The sequence below is a fragment of the Saimiri boliviensis genome, chromosome 16, assembly GCF_048565385.1.
Source record: "Saimiri boliviensis isolate mSaiBol1 chromosome 16, mSaiBol1.pri, whole genome shotgun sequence".
NCBI classification, from domain to species: Eukaryota; Metazoa; Chordata; class Mammalia; order Primates; family Cebidae; genus Saimiri; species Saimiri boliviensis.
The window spans coordinates 74,228,618-74,250,585 of NC_133464.1; the positions used below are offsets into that span (position 1 = coordinate 74,228,618).

The 21,968-nt window shown below is 36.8% G+C and overlaps 1 long non-coding RNA gene across 5 annotated transcripts in view; it reads left to right on the forward strand.

The window, feature by feature from the left end:
• The window catches only part of LOC141581664 (uncharacterized), a 473,937-nt gene that overhangs the window by 114,139 nt on the left and 337,830 nt on the right, over positions 1-21,968 (forward strand). The window lies entirely within an intron of this gene.

A 21,968-nucleotide genomic window follows, 5' to 3' on the forward strand; every position in this document is an offset into this window, starting at 1 on the left:
TCTATTGACAGATCAACAAAAAAACAAGATATAGACCTACAATGAAATATTATTTAACCTTAAGAGGAAGGAAAATATGACACAAGGCACAACATAAATGAACCTTGCAACATTATGCTAAGTGAAATAAGCCAGACACAAATGGACAAATATTGTATGATTCCCACTTAAGGGTAGATAGTCGAGTAGTCAGGCAGAGAGTAGAAAGGAGAATGGTGGGTTCCGGGAGCTGGGGGAAAGGGGAATGGGGAGTTGTTTAATGTACAGAGTTCTTTAAAAAGTTCCCAAAGTAAAAAATGTTCTGGATATGGATGGTGGGGATGGTTGCACAACAATGTGAATGTACTTAATGCCACAAAACCGTGCACTTAAAAGTGATTAAAATGGTAAATTTTATGTGATGTCTATTTTACCACACAAAGAAATTGGCAAATGAATCAGCATGGAGATCCTTCACATAAGCAGTTCTCAATTCCTGGAACACCATTCTTTGCCGTGGCTCCACCCTCTCCTTCCCGTCCCCTCATTCTTCCACCTGGCCAACTCCTACTCATGTAGCGGCTCTTAAGCTTACATCAAGGTTTCTCATCGGCAGAACTTTTGACATTTTGGACTGTATAATTCTTAGTTGTTGAGGGGTATCCTGTGGTGAGACTTGGAAAGGGGTTTAGTAGCATCCTGTCTTCTCACCAGAGCCCAGTAGCCAGTGGTCCTCCAGCTGCGGCAATCAAACATGTCTCCAGATATTGGGAAATGCCCCAGGGATAGGGTAGGAGCAGCAAAATTGCCACTGGTTAAGAAACATTGGTTTGGATGTTACTCTCGCTGTCTCCAAAAGTCTGGGCTAAGGGCTGCTTCTGTGCATCTCTTCTACCCTAGTGCCTCTGTTTGACCCTGTTTTTTAGTCAGGGTACTCATTCCACTCTGAGGCCACCACAGCATCTCCTCCACTAGACTGGCAACCGTAGCACCTGACACAGGACCTGGAATACAGTAGGTGCTGAAGATGTATTTGTTGTTTCATTAATTTGAATCTAATTTCCTCATCTTCAAAATGAAGATAATACCTGATGGCTTCTCAGAAATGTTGTGAAGATCATTTCATAAGAGAAAGGTTTTTTTAAAAAAATTATATGACCTTATATAAAAATGAATTCACATCACTATTGTGATAAAAATTTTCACTTAATGCTTCTTATACTTCATGTGCTCTAGTTAAACAAAGTATTATATCTTATATAGCTCAGCTGTATCACCCAATAAGTCAGTGGCTGAATTGGGATAGAGAAACTACTATCACTAATCATAATTTTATCTTTAGAAATTCTGTCTGGGTATATGAAAAGACTTGGGTTGGAAATGCAGTAGAAAATTGTTAATTTGGGGCTTGATTTTTGGGAGAAAAAAACTAAACCACAGGCAAAAAATGAATTTATTTGGGCTTACTGGTTTTTTTTTTTTTTTCAAAACAGTTCTATACTTTATGAACAGTTTCCAGTACAGAAAGAGAAATAAAATTATGTCCATGGTATCTATTCTGATAGATGGAACTGGCTGGGGTAATTGGACTAGGGAAGGTTTCACACAAAAAAAGTATCAATGGCATTAAATCTTTAGGAATGAATGGAAGTATCTCAGGTGAAGAAAGTGGGAAGGATAATCAAGAAGAAATAACAGAAATGTTCAAGTTATGGAGTGATGCAACCGTATAACATGTTCAGCAAATTGTAAGAGTTTTGCTATGTAAGTGGGACATGAAATTCATGTCAGGGAGATAAATGTAGGGAAAAAGGTGGGACCTTTTCTGTGAGACTTAGAGGTTTGGCTTTGAGAATTTTGAGTACAGGAATGGCATGTATTTCAGGCAGATTCCTAGGGAAGCTACGTGTAGAACAGGCTGGGGCAGGGAGACTATTGGAGGCAGGACGCAGGGAAGATTTAAGAGACGACTGCAACAATCTAAGGGAGAAATGGTTAGCCGGGGTACAAGCCATGGAGAGAAGCAGATGGATTAGAGAGATTGTGGTTGCTGGCTTGTGACAGGAATCCAGTTAACCTTAGTTGAATGGGAGGAAAATGTTGCATATAACTAAAGGGTTCTTGGCTTGGGTGAACAGGAAGAAAGTGAGCATGCTTTTCAGTGAGTGCAGAGAGTATGTCACCAGTGTGTTTACTCTTTACCTCTATTTAGGAGCAGAAAACACATAATAATCTATATTCTGATATATTCCTTCGCTTTCATCCATCTACTCATTCATTCAACAGGTATTTTTTGCATATCATTGATGTTCGAAGCACTAGGATAGACACCATGGCTTCCATGGTGAACTAGGAGGCTTGCAGTCTAAGCAGGTTAGCAAACATAAGACAGTTACATAATAATAAATACAGTCAAGATGAGCACTCTGATGAACAAGCCCAGGATATTTTAGAATAGGAAAGGTTTAGAGGGTATGTGGGGCAAAAAGGGAGGTGGTGTGGAATAGTAAGCATTATTGGAGCTGTAAGAATAAAACTTGTTTTTTGTTTTGTTTTGTTTTTTTTTTCTGAAGAGTATTGCATTAAAAAAAAATCTAACACACTATCCAGGTTTCATAAAGGTCAGTGTACTTATGCCTTGCAGACATCATGTTATGGTCTCATTGTTGGAAACTTTCCTCTATGCTGGGCAAAACATATTAATTCTCCCTTCTGCCGCTTTTAGCAGAGATCCTTCTGATTAATTATTAACTAGCAAATGTATCTCTAGAACACCACACTAAGTGGTAGCATATTAAGGAAGATGAATTTGAGGTGGTATTCATACTTCTTGAGGGAAGAAAGCCGGACTCTGCTGACAGCCAAGCCCATTAATCACTTTGTTAGATTTACTGTGTGATTTAGTTTGTTTTTCAGTGGGGATTCTTTTCTCCATTTGAAAATAGATGCTTTCTACAGAAAAAGGAAATGCCTACAAGATTTACAGTGACACCAGCCATACTAATTTATAGAGAAAGGCTGCATGGGTTACTAGGAGGAACGTTTATGTGTCTGTATACCAATCTAAGTTCTATGCTGGTCTTGACTGTCATTTCCAAATGACGCTGTCTCCAGGTAGATCAAACTAATTAAAGAAACCTGAACTAAAGGACAATATTTAATTGGCCTACAGCAGTGTTTTTCAAGCTGCAGATTGCAACTCATTAGTGATTTGTGAAATCAATTTAGTGGGTTGTGATCAGCATTTTTTAAAAGAGGAAATAGGAAAAGTGGGCAAAATATCAGAGCATATTGCACACATAAAAATTAAGTCATGTTTTGTAAAAGTTTGTTTTATATATCACATATACACATATATGTAATAGGCGCACATGTGTAATTTATATTCTACATACGTATATATGTAATACATATATGTATGTATGTATTGTGTTTCCACACATACAGACTTACTTGGTTAATATGTAAAATGTCAAAAGATGTTTTAAACATACAGATCTGGGAAAAGAGTTCTAGAAAAAGCTCCTTTCAGTCAGATATGCCATTAATATACCAATCATAAATTAATTTTTTATTATTCCTTAAAGCATATTGGGAACTATTGAAACTGTTTAAATGGAGAACTATGTAATGAATTTAAACTGTAAGTGAATGCTGGGTAAAACAAGAAAGTAACTTACTCTTGATTTGATAAATATATATTTGATATACTAAATAATGATATTTAAAACCCTTAAGTCTTACTAATTTTGTTCTTTATGAAGAGTGCTATTTCTTTTTACATTAAGGAATTCTGTATCAAATATAGGAGAGGGATTGACTCATTTTTGTAAATGCACTAAATACGGTAACCTAGAGGAGATTAGCAATTCAGACTTTTGAGTTCTGTCTTTATACCTGACAACAGATTGGTTCTTATTCTATGATTGTACATTATGAATGCCTTTTTTCTGCTTCATATTTAATTATTTATAAATAGAAATACTATTATTTTTTTGATTTACTGTGTTTTGTAAACAGGAATTTTTAACATAGCCAGTTAAAATCATAGTTTTCAGTTACAACTATTGACTGGCATTCTTTTCTATTTCTACCATATGAAAAGGCAAAGCTATGGTTAACATTTTGTTCAAAACAAATAATATACATCAATGTTCCTATCTGCATCATCATGGCCATTCTTCAAAGACTCCTGCTTTTGACTTCTTATAGAAATTTTAATTCATTCCTTTTTAACATCAGTCTCATCCTTTTCATGTCTGTGGTTCCAGCTACTGAGGAGGTTGAGGCAGGAGGATCACTTGAACCCAGAAGTTCTAGGCTGCGGTGAACTAGGATCACACCACTGTACTCCAGCCTGGGTGACAGGGCATGGCCCTGTCTCAAGAAAAATTATATTAAAAAGGATATTAAAAAATAATAAAAAATGCTGATAAGGCATCTACAGGGTGCACACCTTCCACTGTGTAAGCAACCCTCATTCTATGGCTTTTGTGGCCAAGAGTTCTATGCATTATACCTATATTGATGAGAGCAATGAACCTTAGAATTTCTGAATTCAGTTTCAACTGTGTCATGGACTGTGTGTAGTCAGTTATTTTTTTCTTTATATCTCTATTCTTTGGTACAGTGAATAAAGAAGTATTTCTTTTACATGATAGAAAGTGCCTTGAAAATAAATAAATGAGATAGATACATGTTAAATATTTTCATTGGGTTGTAAAAGTAGGGGAAAATGTGATTTACTGTTGTTTGTGTGTTAGGAAAAATGTCAGTATCGTACCTATGTGGAGCAAAACTAATATACTGAAAGGAGTTAGGTGAGATTAAAAGCAATAGGTACACAGCAAGGCACTCCTTAAGGAGGTAGTTAGTTAGCTGCAGTTTATTGTGCATAAACAATCATTATGCTATCTATTGAGCTACTTGTATGCATTTTCTTTCCATAGTCCTTGATTGTGAGGTTGAGAAAGATCATTTCTGCCTTTTGAGTGTCACTAGTACAAATGGCTGGAATTTAACTCCAGGGGATTCTCTGAGTGTAGTTGATAATTGATTCACATTAAAATGAGCTTTGTGAATGAGACTGATGAAGTCCATTACACCAGCGTGTCTAAAATAATTATCCCACTCTTAAGAATACATTTCTGAAGAACTAGTCTTGTACATACCAAAGAGAAAGAAACAGTAGGGGATTTTCTCAGTTCGTTTATATTCACTGCCAAAATCTGACCATCATAATTAAGCACTCCCTCAGTCCAAAGGAAAGAGATGTTATCATGGCTTCTGTTCCATTCTATTTAAACGTACATCATCCATTCCATTGCATCTGTATTCGTCATCATGCAGCCTACAGTCCTCTTGGTATTCAGTCCTTAGGAGAATACTGATCCATTGATGAGATTTAGAAGTGCTTAATATATATTAGTCTATGTGACCTTGCATTTATTTATTTTTTCTGGTGAGTGAAAAGAGGCCAGAGGTAGGGGTGGGTACTGTGAAGCACGACTAGCAGGTCTCAGGCATTGCAGGCACTTGGCTGAGGTGGGTGGATGACCCAAGTTCAGGAGTTTGAGACCAGCTTGGGCGACACAGGGAAACCCCGTCTCTATTAAAAAATACAAAAAATTGCCCGGGCATGGCAGTGTGCACCGGTAATACTAGGTACTTGGGAGGCTGAGACAGGAGAATCGCTTGAATGCAGAAGGCGGAGGTCGCAGTGAGCTGAGATTGTACCATTGCACTCCAGCCCGGGTGACAGAGCAAGACTCTGTCTCAAAAAAAAAAAAAAAAAAAAAAAAAAAAGGAATGCTGAGGAGAGATGAAATGTGCTGATTTACGAAGATGTTGCAGGAAAGACATTTCTAGAGTAAAACGTCCTGACTTTAAGATAATCTTTTATTTGGTTGATTTATTTTTTATTTGTTTTAAAATAATTGAAATGACTGTACTTGTCAGAGACAACATCCTGTTACCCACAACCTTTTTCAATGAAGGAGAGAAAATGCATTTGTTTTGCCTATTTGACTTGAGAGCTATGAGCCTGCCAAAGAACAAGACTGGAATTCCCCTGCAGCAATAAATATTGCTGTGGATTAAAGAAAGAAACATTTCTTTTCCCAAAGTGCACTCTTTATAAATAGAAAGCAGATGCAGAAACAGCAGAGTGAGATATTACTCTTTCTGAGAAGAGGAGCTTAGTTGGAAGCTCCAAGACATCGGAATCCAGAGATTAAGGCAGAAAAGGGGCCAACGTGGTCAGAGATCTTTTCTCTAATAAGAGGCTCTCACACGAATTGGTAGGCTCGGTTTGCGTGAAACAAATCTAAAAAGAATATTTATGTTCCCAATAGAAGGCATATTGTCTTCCTATGAGTTACAGAAGAGAGCCTCAGTCACCTTTGTTCAGACACTTCAGTTTGTTCCCAGGATCTGACAAGGGAGCGCTTTAAAATGACTGTGAACTGAATGTGCTTTTTGGTAACCAACAGGCAATGCAAATGAGTACCCCAAATATTCCTCACAGGGGCAGAATTCAAGCAGTGTGGGTTGCCTGGAGTGCCTATTTGCATGTCAATCCCTGTGGTCTTCCTACTCACAGTTGCATCACTTGATAGCTAGATTTTAGTTCCACGAGTAAATTCCTGACTTCAGAGAGCAAAAGCATAGAAGTGGTGTCTCCTCCTTACTTTTGGTAACCTCTCTCATTACCTTTTTACTCTAGTGTACATGCACTTCCGATAAGCACCAAAGCTTTTCCGTTTCTAGAGGCCAGTGGAAAACTTCGCCTTCAGCCTTTGGATGTTTGCTGAAAATAAACTGACAAAAGGCAGATTAGTGGGAGAAAAGGCACACAAATTTATTAACATGCACAGGGGAGAATCGCAGACTGATTTACCCGACCATGAACTGGGATAGAGATGCTGACATACCCTTCTTCTTAGGGAGAAGGAAGATGGGGAAATGTGGATTATTTTAGGGAGATAATACATGATTTTTAGGGGAATTTCATGGTCTTGAAGAATGTACAAAGGTCTGTTCAAAGTCTGTTGGGCCTGCAGAGCAGACAGTGGTTTGTGACAAATCTGTCCAGATGTGTTGACAGACTTCTGTCTTCTTTCTTGTGATGAGTTCAGTCAATGAAAATTCAGGGAAGGGACTAGAGGTCATTGTTTTCTTTTTGGCAAGTCTGGACTTCAGGCAGATAAGGGAAGTTCAGAGAACAACTTCATCCTGTGCTTTGGGAAAGAAAGGATTGAGAGACAGGAGGCAGGGAGGCTCAGAGAGATCTTGAGGCTTCTGCAGCTGAGCACGTGAAAGCCCCATATTTTGGTTTTTGGCTTCTGAGCCCCAACAAGTTCCTCTGGGAAACTGTTCTATTGTGTTTTTTTTTCTCGCATTACTGTTGATCAGATTTTCAGAGTGCATGCCCTGCTCTGGGGTTCTTCAAATAGATGTGAAGCATGCTTCCTGTCACATCTCCAATGATTGAATAGTCTCCAATGAGATCATTAAAAGTGAGGGACTGCCAGGTGTGGTGGTATGTACCTATACTTCCAGCTACTCAGGAAGCTGAGGTGGAAGGATCACTTGAACCCAGGGGTTCAAGGCCAGCCTGGGCAAGACATCTCAGAAAAAAAAAAAAAGAAAAAAAGGAGGGACTAACTGAAGATGGCTCCTGATCTTAGGTTTATTAGTTTTGTTAGTTATTTATATTATTCTTTGTCTAGAAAAAATTTGAAGGGCTTGTCTCATTCACTTGTGAGTAATTAAGCATCTCTACTCTCCTTATTTGGACATATTTTTATATGTTCTCTTTATATTTGGGAATAATTTGGCATTTTCTTTGGAATATGGATGCAGGAGTAGAGTGGAGATGTGAGCATCACATTGTCTTCAGTCGACAAGTTCTCATTTGAAGTGGTCTCTGGCTTGTATTTTCATTGTACCTTTTGCAATTATTTTAACTAAATGTTTGTTTCACAGTCTATTAGCTCTCAGGAGGATATAATCTAAAAATATTTAGTCATACATTTTATATATTCTTTTGACATGCCTTTTTAAAACATTGGGAGAAAAATCTTGTTTCTGGCAGCTGTGAAATGCCCACTCCATGGGTAATGGCTCAGAAGTTATACTCCTGGTAGACGTAGTTCTTCTCTCACTAAATTGAAAATGACCCTTGAGGCCATAAGGAACCTTTAGTCAGCAACTTTGAGTGTTAAAAAAATTATTTATCACCAGAAAACCTAGAACTTTATTCTAACTTTTTATATTTAGAAATAGTTTGGCATTTTCTTTGGAATATGGATGGAGGGGTAGAGTGAAGACGAAGGAATCATAATTTCTTCAGTCAACAGGTCCGAGTAAGTGTTCCATATTTGAGGGGTAGTGTTACTGAAATTGAAAGGGATTCTTCAATATAAAAATTTGGCACCTGGCAATTTAAAATTGCAGTATGTTGCAAGTGCAGAAAAGCAAATATTGTGAAATACCCCACTCAAAATATAGCACTAGTTAAGTTACAGACCAACTAACCAACTTTTAAGTGAATTAGAAATCACTGTAGGTAAATGTTTATTTAACTTCAATGTGGTGAAGGTTTTTAAAATTTTACCATGAAGAATATAGGTAGGTCTCACTATGTTAAAAAAAGTTCTATACTTCAAAAAGCACTATACTCAATGTTAGAAGATAAATATCAAATTGAATGTAAAATTGCAAAATATGTGGAAGGAAAAAGATTACAGCTTTGAAAATATAAAGGGTACTGAACTATCAACAAGAAGCTAATTAAACCTGGCAAAGTTAATACAGATTCTTGTCTTTGTTTCTTTTTAAAGCCCTGCTGATTAACAATAAAGGAATATTTTATTTAAAATATTTAAAGGAACCTACAAGTAAAAAAGGATAAGAAAGTAGACAACAGATAACTAGAGATATTAATCACATTTTAGGAGTCAAAAAGCAGATGAACACATGGGAATTGATGTCACAGAGCAGAGAAAGCTGACACTTAACTGTAAAAGACAGATAAAATAAGAAGGAACAATTGGCTTTACTGAATACCAGAAAGGCCAGGAATTGGAGTCACCAAGTACTTCTGAAGATAGAAGTGTGAACCGAAGTTCACACAAAACCAGCTGGGTTAAACGTCTTTAGAAGGATAAACTTGAGACCCTCAGACCTACTTCCCCATGTTACATAGTAATGAGACTCCCCTCACTCAGTCTAGTAAAATATTCAAGTTTTACTTTTTTCAAGACATTCAAAGATGGAAGAATCAGCCTTAGGAACATCAGACAAACCTGAGGGAAGGGGCAATAGGCCACGGGGTAAGGAAACAATAAGTGGAATTTAACACATAGAAGTGTGAAGCTCCTCTTCCCTTTTTTCCACTTGCATCCAAGAAGGGTGACAACCAGGTTTACTCTTCTGTTGTTCTCTACAAAATAGCCAGGCCTTCTCAACCACTTCAGAGTGGAATCTTGTAGTCTATAAAGCTCTTCTTGGACAACAGGCTTACTAGTCTTAGGTTTGCTGTCATACTTTTAAATTTGGATCAGTAACCAAGGATCATTGATATTTGAGAAAAGCCTCTCATCAAATGAACCAACAGATGACAGAAGAGATGATGCAGAAAGCAGAGAAAACTTTGAAACAAAACTATCATTGTTATCTTCAGAGAGACAAGAAAATATTTTGATTCTAGCAGTAAAAAAATAGATTCAAGCTATATAAAGAGGGGACATATAAAAAACAATAAACAGACCTAGGGTATTTGAATTATGGCAGAAATAAATATAATGGAAAGGTTAGAGGATACAGTTGAGGTCAGATATGTCTTTAACAAGAGATATTTATAGCTCTTGTTAAATTGAGATAAATAGAACAAAAAGATAAAGAATTAGACAATAAGAAAAGTATAAGAAAATAAGAGGATTATTCTGAAGTTCCAACATCTATATAATTAGGAATTTCAGATGAGGAGTTCAGAGAAAATAGAAGAAATAATGCAAGAAAACTTTTCCAAACTGAAAGATATTAATATAAAGACAGAACAAAATTTCCAAATACCCGCAAAAGCAATACTACTGCTAACAAAAGCCATAGCAAGGCATGTTTGCATAAAATACCAATATATTCAGGATAAAGAGAAGATTCTGAAAGCTTCCAGCAATGATAATAATGATAACAGTAATAATAAATAGTATTCAGCAGAGGATCAGGAATTGAAGGGACATTTTTCAATAGTAACACTTGGGACTATAAAACAATGACACAATGCTTTCTAAATTGTGAAAGAAAATGATCACGAACCTAGATTTCTATAACGAAACTGTCAATCAAGTGTGAGAGTAGAATATAGAGCTTACCAGATGGCCTAAAAAATGTGTATTCCTTATGCCTTTTCTCAGGGAGATTCTGTAGGATGTGCTCCATGAAAATCAGCGAGTTACAAAAGAAAAAGTAAAATGAGATCCCAATTTAGAAAAGAGGAAATTCTTATAATTACCACTTTATAGCAGACAAAAAGAGCGACCAGTATAGACTGGAAATGGAGGCTAAAGAACATTAGGGGAGAAGTTTCCAAGAAAAGATTAAAAGGGAAACTGTACAGAAAAGCATTTTACAGAGTTAGAGAATATGATCAGATCAAGCCAGAGATTTAAAGAAAGCCAAGTAAGAGCAATAAATAAAAAGTAACTCAATGGAAAACAAAATTTATATTTAGGACAGGACATGTAAGCATAGGATACTTTCTGACTCGCATGTGAGCACTGCTTTTGTTCTCTATCATGATGCTCATATTTGGTTTGACGTGGTCCATCTGTGTTCAATGTGAAAGACAAAATGCGCGTGACAATTAGGTGATGATTTGATTCAGGCTATTGTAACAGGGAGAAAGAACATTCCTCAATGAGGAACTTGTCAAAGAAAAGGAAGGGGAGCCTTCAGCTTTATAGAGGCAGATAAAAGAGTTATGGCAAGTCTTATCAGAATCATGAGGAAGAACGGAAATGGGTCTTGGCTAAGTCACTGAGGAAAGGTGGAGGCAGAACTTAGAAGACAGGACAGCAAAAAGCTCCTTTGCTGGTTGGTGGTTTCTCAGTATACAAAGGGGCAGGGGAGATTTCTCAGTCTTCTCAGTCTTCCAAATCTTCCCTGCTTTATGAAACATACAGCTCAGAAAAATTTCAACATTGTTGGTCTTCCCCCTTTTTCAAAAGGATAAAAATCCTTTGTCAACAAAGAACTCATAAATGATCATAAATTTCCTGTATGGGGCAAAGCAGCGTCTAAGAAACTGTCTCTCCAAGATTTTTTTGGCATTGTTTCTATAAAATTAGCTGAACCATCTGTTGAAAGGTGGTAGCAAAGGTCAGTTGTTTTAGGTTCCTGGAGATCAGGCCCTTTAAAGGAGACATGCCTAGAATTTATATATATATATAGTAAACTTGGAGAGTATCCAGTCCACTGGATTCCAAGTGGATTTCCAATGTGGTGGAGGAAAGTCTTCTGGTTATGTGTCATTGCCTGCTGTATTTCTTGAACGTTGGTGAGGTTGTCTACAGTCTTGGTTTCCTCTCATTTAAGGACATGCATGACTCAAGCCCTTCAAAGGAATTCCCTAGTGGCCCAGATAGAGGCTTATCCAAAGAGAACTCTGGCCCTTGCATCATCTCCTACGTAGTGAGTTCATCAAGGTTAACACCAAACTGTTTTTTTCAGACAGGGGGTGGATATTGGGAAGGGGAGCATGGAGAGTGGAGGAACTGCCAATTGCAAGGCAAACCAGAGTCTTGATAATTATCTGGGCAGTTGAGTTTTAATTCTTAGTGGTGCTGAGTCAGGCAGGAGAGGAAAAAATTGGTCAACAGTGGAGAGGGTTATAGCCAGGTAGTGAAGGAAACTAAAATAATTAAAAAGGTGGTGTGGATTGATGTTCTGAGCAAGTAGCAGATTCCAGTATAATTTGTAGATAGATAACAAAACTGACTTTTCCAGAGTGGAAGGAAGTCAATCAAGTAGCCATTAGACAAGCCAGTTTGCGTATCCATCAGTTACCTACAATATGCAAATTGTGCGAATATGTGCAACATGCTTCAAAGACAGTGAACAAGGCTAGAATCTGATAACCTGGAATGGTATACTATAGACAATTCACAGTTTTCCAAAACACAAAATTTCTCTCCTCTCTCTAAAGTCATACCCTCAAAGATAATGTTAATGGAAAAACCAAACTTTATAAAATAGTTTAAAGAGATTTATCTGGGACCAATATGAACAACCACAGTCCAGGGAAACACAGTGTCAAGAGTCCTGAGAATGAGCACTTGAGGTGGTCAGATTACAGTTTGGTTTTATACACTGCAGTCAGGCAAGGATTACAGGCAAAGCTGTAAAGCAATACATGAAGGGTATACATTGGTTTGGCCTGAAGAGGTAGCAAATCTTGATGTGGAGGCATATGAATCAGAGGTGGATTCAGAGATTCTTTAATCTGCAGTTAGTTAAAGAAATAAAATGTTGTCTAAAATCTTGAAGTTCACCAAAGGAAATGTTTAAGTTAAAATAAGAATGCTATGTCAGAGTCAGCCACAATATAACCTCTTTAGCAAGACTGATAGCTATAGATGTGAATTAATTCCTGCCTGACATGGCTTTAGGTCTTGTTTATAATTTGGTACTTTACTGCAACTAAGAGTCTGTTTTGTTTGTCTTATGATCTCTATTTTAATATTAGTGCTGGTCAGTTGTTGTGCCTAAATGCCAAAAGGTGGGGGTATAATGAGGTGTGTCCAATTTCCTTTCCTATCATGGCAGGAACTCAGTTTTTCAGGTTTCTTTTAGGTCGTTCTGGTCAAGAGAGAGTCCATTTGGTGGGTGGGGGGCTTAAAATTTTATTTTTAGTTTATAATCTCATAGAAAGATTATTTTTGATAATAAAATAATGCTAGCCTCCTTAGATTTGACCTGATTAATTACATAGGTGTAGCAAGAATAGTAATTTACCATGTAGGCCTTCTTAAGTTTCTTTGATGGATGTTTTCAGAAGGAATTTCGGATTCATCTTTTAAAAGCCTCTTGAGGATAGGAAGCCAAGCCAAGAATTTTCTATCATGTTTTACCTGTAGTTCTTAGAAATCCTCCCTTCTGGAGGTCCACAAAATAAACTATAGTTTCTGGGTCTACCAAGAAGTGACCTTCTCTATTACCTGTAAGGCTGAGAACCTATAAACCAGATACCAGGCCAGTGCCAAAAGGGCTTTGCAAAGTATTTCCCCCATAAAATCAACTATAGTTTCTTAAAATTATTGGTCATGTTTGATTAAATGAACATCATTTTCAAACATGACATTCCAGACAAAACCTTGGTTGCACAATCAATGTTTCTCATTTTGTCCTGACAACAAGTAGGACAGATTCTTATTCTATGAGAATAACCATATTGCCATGAAAATAAGAATATTAAATAAGAGATTCCAAATTTTGGAGGTGTTAGTTAGGTAGAGTAAGATATATCATCTACAGATGTTTTATTTTGGTTTATAAAAGCTGAGTCTACTCGATTGTTATGAGTTCTAGGTAGCTTATGAGGAAAGCAAAGGAGCTTCTTTAAGTATCCAGAAAAGAGAACATTAAAACAGCAATGATATTCCAGACAAAATCTACAGTTATCCCTGATCAGGTTATTCGGTCCTATGTAATTAATTCTTCTTTCACTTGATCTTGGGTTAGCGGTCCCATGAGACCATCTATTTCTGAACTATGTTCTGGAATCCCTGATTCATTCCATGGATATGGTCTCAAAGTTGTGTAAGTGATGTCAGAAGCCTGTACTTTGAAGTACCTGATACAGTCCTTTTCATGGGGTCTGAGGTGTTCCTTCTTTGTTGAAGATAAAGCAACATTATCAAACCATAGCTGGCTTGGACCAGGACACATAAAAGCCTCTTTCTGGCCTCTAGCTGGTTGCACTTCTAAGGAAGCATCAGAATGAAACAGAAAACTACCTGTAGATGACAAGGGACTTAAAACTGCTGTGGTTAACTTCACAATGGGTAAGTTTCTAAAGTGAAAGGTCTGATGAGAGTTTATTATAAGAATAATGCAACTATAAAAAATATTTGATTGTTTCTGTGGCATGCAAAATAAGAGAATAATGTCAACCTCAAATGATTTAGATAAAATTTATATCATATTCATAAACATAATAATTAGACCTATTTTCAAGAATAGCATACCTAGTTAATAAAAACAGATGAACATAATCATGTTAGAGAAAAAAGTCTTGAAATATATAATAATCCTGACATAATAGACTGTGAGTATACAAAAAATATAGTAAGAATACATCAAGAATATATATCAAGTAAAGAGATTCAGTAAGTTTGAGTAGGTCTTAAATATCTATATATATTAGTAAAACACTGCAAGTAAGTGATATAAATCTCCAGTAGAAAACCATGGGCTTTGGCCGGGCGCGGTGGCTCAAACCTGTAATCCCAGCACTTTGGGAGGCCGAGGCGGGTGGATCATGAGGTCCAGAGATTGAGACCATCCTGGTCAACATGGTGAAACCCCGTCTCTACTAAAAATACAAAAAATTAGCTGGGCATGGTGGCACGTGCCTGTAATCCCAGCTACTCAGGAGGCTGAGGCAGGAGAATTGCCTGAACCCAGGAGGCAGAGGTTGCGGTGAGCCGAGATCGCACCATTGCACTCCAGCCTGGGTAACAAGAGCGAAACTCTGTCTGAAAAAAAAAAAAAAAAAAAAAAAAAAGGAAAACCATGGGCTTTGAAGATGATAGGTTCAAATTAAAGAAGTAAAGATGTGACTAAGTCACAATAAAAAAATAACTGAAATTATGATTGCTAACATTAGACTCTTGTTGTCTAATAACAGGCAAAGCATGCAAAGATTTGAATAAACAGAAACATATCATCAATGGTGAGGGCACTGACAATACTTTAAGAACTTCCCAAACAGCATATAATTACTGAAACAGTTTTATTCATAAACATTTACTCATACAAATTTAACCTAGGGAAGGCTGAGCATCTCTTCACATTTAACATCTCTTCCCAAGCAACTCATTACTAGTAATATTCAAATAAACTTAATTATTTCTAGTACCTCTCTTTTCACATGACAAGCAAACAAATTCTTTGTGATTTATCAGGGGCCCTCTGGGGAATCTCAAAGATAGTTTTAAGATGCCAGAGATATTATGTTTAGGTTGTGATTTTGGAAAGGGGAAATATAAAAATTTATTAGGAAATTTCAGTGCTTGATTAAGATGAGATCATGGGAAGGTTAGCTATCTAGGAACATGGGATACCTACCTATTAAGCCTTTACTACCTATTAGACCAAAGTCACAATAAAAATTATAAAAGTAAATATAGGAACTCTAATGGTTAATTGTATGTGTCAGATGGACTAGTTAAGAGACTCCTAGATAGCTGGTAAAACATTATCTCCAGGTGTGTTTGCAAGGGTATTTCTGAGAGAAATCAGCATTTGATTTGGTAGAGGAAGCAAAGATCATCCTCACAAAATGTATGGGCATCATACAATTTGTTGAGAGTGTGAACAGAATGAAAAGGTAGACAAAGGACAAATCTGCTGTCTGCTTGACCTGGAAAATTCGTCTTCCCCTGCCTTAGGACACTGGAGCTTCTGATTCTCTGGGCTTTGGACTCAAACTGGGACTGGGACTTATACCATTGGCTTCCCTGGTTCTCAAGTCTTGGAGCATAGGCTGGAACTGTACAGTGGTAACTGGGCTTTCCTGGGCCTCCAGCATGCAGACAGCATATTATAGGGCTTCTCGGCCTCCATAATTATGTGACTCAGTCTCCATAATAAATCTCTTTCTATATATCTCTATATATTCTGTGGATTCTTTTTATCTGATGATCCGTAATTAATTCAGGAGGTAACATTATTGGAAAGGATCTGAGCTTTTGTCTATATGAGAAATCTTTGTTTTCATAAATAATTAAGGAAACAAAGTAAACATAAATAAAACATAAAATAAACCATGGAGGTTATTCTGTAAGACATAAAATCCTTGTCAACTAGGCAGATTGCACAGAAGCTAAATAATAAACTTTTAAAACTACCTATCAAGACCTGACCAATAATGCGACATAATCTCATTCTTTTAACAGAGAGAAAACTGAATTCCAGTTTTGTATCAGTATAATATTTGATACTAAAGCTTTTTTTGAAAATCTTATAAATAACTCACCAAACCATAGCTAGCACTGATCAGGACAAATAAAATTCCCTTTTCTTGAGCTCTCTGTATCATTCTATATCTGCATATGTCTTTTATAATACAAGTTTTCAAAGTGGCCAAAATAAACATATTCATTAACAAACTCCTCTAAACTCCATAAAAATAAGTAACAAAAAATATATATAAACTTAAAATTACACTTGATAATTAATGCTTCAATTTTTTATCTTACTTAGAGATTACCTAAGTATCTCATGATTATCCATTAATGTACTCATTTTGTATCAGTCCAAGATTTTAAGTTACCTAAATATCTTGGAAACTATCATCAAGCTGAACATATTACAAGATATAACTGCTGTTGAAATAAAGTCGTTAGGTAAAGATTTAATTTGGTTAAACACAGATTGGCATTTTTCACAGGCTTAAACATTTAGTAGAAGTAATGTTAGCTTATTTAATCATTATACCCATATAAGTTTAGGAAGAACATACACAAGTAGAATAAATATGTCATCTAGCTCAGAGAAGATATAACTATTTTTATTAAACCAACAAATGAAATTAGTCTCATTTGCAAAGTATTTATCCACATTATGTGAACTTGAATTTTTAAAACATTTGGGTTATTTTCACTAAGAATGGCCCCTTTTTGGCACATGGAAATTATTGGAAGTTTGATTTCCAACATTTCTGGGAATTTTAGGAATATTTAATTACATAAGCACTTATCTGTTTAAGTCAATCAGAATAGAGGTCCTTTAAGATATTTTATAATCTAATTTAATACCACTTGGAGGTAGGAAAATATACACTCACACAAGTGATATTTAAAGGCTTTTTTGAATTATAGATCTAAATATTTGTGTGGTTGAGAAAGAGATCATAGCTTAAATTTTAAAACTTCAGCCATGGATCAAACATAAATTGAGAAGTAGAAAACTTACCAGTCCAGATGCCTACTTCTCAGTAGGCATCAAATGCTTAATTGATTTGGACTCAAAATAGAAAAATAAGCAAATGCCTTGAACTCATCTGTCCCTCTACCATGAGTCATTAAAAAAAAACACACACACAACTATGTGACAAAGGCTGTGTATGGCCTACAAATCCCAAAATATTTACTATCTGGCCCTTTATAGAAAATGATTGCCCTCCCCTGCAACTCAGTCAAAGTCCTCCAGATGTTCTCAGGAGAATTTGAATTCATTTCTTACAAATGCACAAATGAGAAAGGGTGTATAGTTTTTGAATCCTAAACAGGCCTTGAAGACCACTAGTTCCAGAAATTAAGGTATTTCATTTACAAAAGCTTAGAGAAAAAAAAAAAAGCAACAACTCTTTAAGAATTAAGAAAGAAGTTTTTCTACCATAATAATTTATTAGAAAAGCAAGGGATGGAAGAGATGGTGACTCATTATGCCCTGCTTCAAGGAAATGAGAAGAATGTTGATTGTGCTAGAAGGGGGTGGGTGGTCTGTCCTTGGAGGAGGTCGAAAAAAGGAGAACCTTGTTGACCACCCCCTGCCAGCCCCATGAAGACAAGCCAGTGCCTGCCAGCCACGTGCAATTGGAACGGCCACTGCACGATGTTTGAGCTGAGGGATCACGTGTCCCTTTCCTTATTAGGGTTGAGGCTCTCCTTCCACAGCTGCCTGAAATTACCTGGGATCAGCCAGCAGAAGATATACCCCAACACTTTGTGGAGCTCCGTTTAAACTGCCCCATGTGGCTACCCTTCTTTGTAATGCCCAAGATGTATGGATTAGGAACAGGTAGGGATGGCGGGAATAGACTTTAATCCCAGAAAGATGATAATGGTACAGAAGATAAAAATGTATGTGTATATTTGGGTAGCTCTGGACAATAGTGAAACTTACTCCCATTACATCTTAATAAAATGAGAGTAATAACCTCATACAGCTGTTACAGACATTAAATGAGATAATGAATGCTAAACACTTGGAACAAGGCCTGGCACATAATCAGTGCTCAATAAATGATAGTAATGCCATCTAAAATGACTTTTTAAATTAAATTAGGGCAATAAAAAGCAGCATATCTGGGAAATGGTACCATAGAAAAGCTGTCTTGGCCTGTATTGTGCTGCTATAACAGAACACCTGAGACAGAGTCATTTATAATGAACAGAAATCTATTGGCTCACAGTTCTAAAGACTGGAAAGCACAATATCAAGGTGCTGGTATTTGGCAAGGGCTTTCATTCTGCATTTAACATGGTTGAAGAAATCACATGACAGAAGTGTAAAAAGAGAAAGAGAGAGAGAGAGAGAGAGGAAAAGAGAGAGAGAAAGAGAGAGAGGGAGAAAAAGAGAGTGCCAAACTCACCCTTTTATACCTGCATTAATCCACCCACAAGGGCTAAGCCTACATGGGCTAATCACTTCTCACAGGTCCCACCTCTTAATACTGTTACAATGGCAATTTTCAGCATGAGTTTTGAAAAGGACAAACATTCAAACCATATTAGAACCCTTCATTGAATTTCATTCAATCTTCCATCAGGCAGCCTACATGTGTTATGGGAAAAGTACTAGGTTCTGTGGAGGGACCATGTCTTGAATTAAATAGGATAAAAATATGTGAAAAAAGGATATTAAAGACAGCATGAAATAAATGCAATAAACGTTATATAAGAATTTCAATGAAGTAACATTAAGAACTCCTTAATCTCCTTAGCACTTTCTATTTATTTAGCTGGATTCCAATTTTGTTTCCAATATATTTTTCTTAAAATTGAAAAAATGTGTTTCTTTGAAAATGAGAACTCTAATCTATTTTATATCTTTATTGGCCTTATTGGGAGAAATTTTACTGCCTTCACTAAATCAATCTTGCAAGTAAGGGCAGTCCATGACTAGACCTTTCTTTTCAAAAGTGTATAGATTATATATACTTCATTGAGGACCTGTGAGAGTTAAATATCTACATTTTCTTCCTACTTTGTCATGATTGTTTCTAAATCCAAATTATGAGAAGTCATGCTTTGGGTTCTGGGATAGTGTGGTTGCAAAGCTGATGTTTTAAGAAGTGTATAGTGTGACTCATGCTATATGGTTACCATGCTCTACTCCAAAACAAAAATTATGCTTCAGTGGAAAGCAATGTATTATCCATAGCTCACCCTCCCAGGCTGTGCTACAGCCAACTCTAGTTATGATGGATGCCCAGGGCGGATAAGGAGGAAGGTCCCTGGAGAATCTTCAGCAGGCCTATGCACTGGGAGGATCGGGTGGAGCCTTGAGAAATTTGCAGGGGAAAGGAGCCTGGCCTCTCCTGTTTCCCTGGTGGTAACTGGGGATTCAGTCTGTGAGGCAGGAAACCTGCTAGCAAGACTCTTGCTTTGCTGTGAGTCCCTGTTTCCCATTTCATCCAATAAACCCCTCTCTACTCACCCTGCAATGTGTCGATATGCCTAAAGTATCCCAGTTCTGTGACAAGAACTTGGATTTTCCTATAACGGTTTGTTGTCTTTGAGCTATTTGGCATGAGTTTGTAAACTGCAGGTAACTGTTAGACATGCAAACGCCATTGTTTCAGCATACTTCCCTGATCCTTCCAAAAAAACCAGTTTTGTTTCCATTAAAATTCAATTCCTTTTTAAGGTTTTTTTTTTTTTTAACTTTTTCTTTGAACTGTTTATAATATCTGCCTGTGCTAAAAAACACATTATTCTGAACTTGTTATACAGTAAAGAAGACTTCATTCAGGACTATTTCAAAAGACGTGGAGACTATCTCAATAGGGGAGAGGGATTGGGCTTAATTCTGAATACAGTCAAGACAGCCAGGGATTTATAGCCAATGAACAGGTGAGGGGTCAATGGATGGAAAAATGTACTAAGAGGAGACATCAAGGGCCAGGAGGATTTTTACAAAACCAACTTGACAATCTTACTAAAGGCAGGACAGAGTGATCAGAGATCGACGACTATCTGGCATATTTTGGGATTCTCTCTAAACTGACTTAGAAGAATTCTAAAATTACTATAACTGGGCTATAGAGACCTGGCAAGGATGGGAAATCAAAGTTGAGACCTAGAGGAAAAGAGGCTCAGAGAAGCCTGAACAACGTTTGGTCAAGAAGCAAGACTTTGACATCTGGTTCTCTCATAACTCCCCCCCCGCCAAAAAAAGAATTCTTTTGAGACAGGATCTTGCTCTGTCCCCCAGGTGGGAATGCAGTGGTACGATCTCTGTTGACTGCAACATTCATTTCCTAGGCTCAAGCAATTCTCCTGCCTCAGCCTCCTGAGTTGCTGGGGCTACAGGCTTGCACCACCATGCCCGGATAATTTTTATATTTTTTTGTAGAGATAAGGTTTCACCATGTTGCCCAGGATTGGTCTGGAACTCCTAGGCTCAAGCAAACCACCTGCCTCGGCCTCCGGAATGGTTGGGATTACAGGTGTGAGCCACTGCACCCAGGCAAATAAAAATAAAATATTTATTTTATTTAAAAATAAAATAAAATAAAAATGTTTCACACATACTCATTTTTGTATTTGTATGAAAGATGTGATTTTACCTTTTTCCAAAAATTATCTTTTAATACAAAAAAGCATTTATTTGTAATGTTTACCAAACACATCTAAGATACATAGGGACTGAGTTATCTATTTGAAAGCTCCAAATTCTCAGCACTATGAGGAAAAGAGTTATGCTCAGTTATTATATCAAAATAGTCAAGTAGTCCAGGAACATATTTTATAAACAACAGAGCAACAAAAATGCAGCATTTTTGTCATTATATAGATACTAAATTTAAAAAATTTTAAATAAAAGGAGGAGACTACATGTAACTTGTGAATGCAACTGACATTCACATAAGATGAACATTTCAGGAAATAGAAGTTCTTAAATGTTGATTATACTATTTCCATTCAGTAAGAAAATAGTTACCATGGAAATAGTAAGTGTATATGGCATTTCACTTCCACATTAAAAGAGCTTCTAAAAATTCATTTAGCGAGCACCTGTTCTTGACATACTTCGAAGGTGAAATCACTGATAGAGAATATGGAATTTTAGCTTAGATTCTGTATTAATTAGTATGGCAATTTAGGATTTTCTCATTTCATGATAAAATAATTTGAATACAGTTGACTTGTTTTAGGGATATGTATAACCTATACACAATATGTGGTTTTTACTTCTAAAATAAGGCCATATTACTTGAGCACCTGTCTTCTCTTTTGATTCCAAGTTTTTCTTTAGAATATCAGGTCCTTGGGGGGATTTCTATTTTGGTCCAGGGGCAATCACATAAGGTGGTTAATCAATTAAACATTGTCTGATGAAAATGTTGATTTCATGTCAGAGCACAGCTGGAAGTGCTGGAGCAGGAAACTGTGTTTCCGGAAAGTTTTCAGACTCAGAGTTCTTAGTGTCAAGTACTAATTTCCCATCTCCATCCCTTTTGGGGATGCCATCACACATGTTTTAAGGATTAGCCTAGCTGAAGCTGGCCTCTGCCCCTCATGTTGGATTGCAGGCTCCCTAAGCTTTCCTAGCTTTGCTTTTCTATCAGCAAAACCCTTTCTAGCTGTACTCACTCCTCTGGAGCTGTTTAGGCTCTATCCAAAAACAATCATTCATCTCAGCTAGGAAATATATTGATCCTGGGTAAGTAAGTAACTATTAATTTTATGATTTTAGCTCTAATATACCTTGGGGGCTAAGAATGGATTGTTTAAAGTGTGGTTTCTCTGATGTTC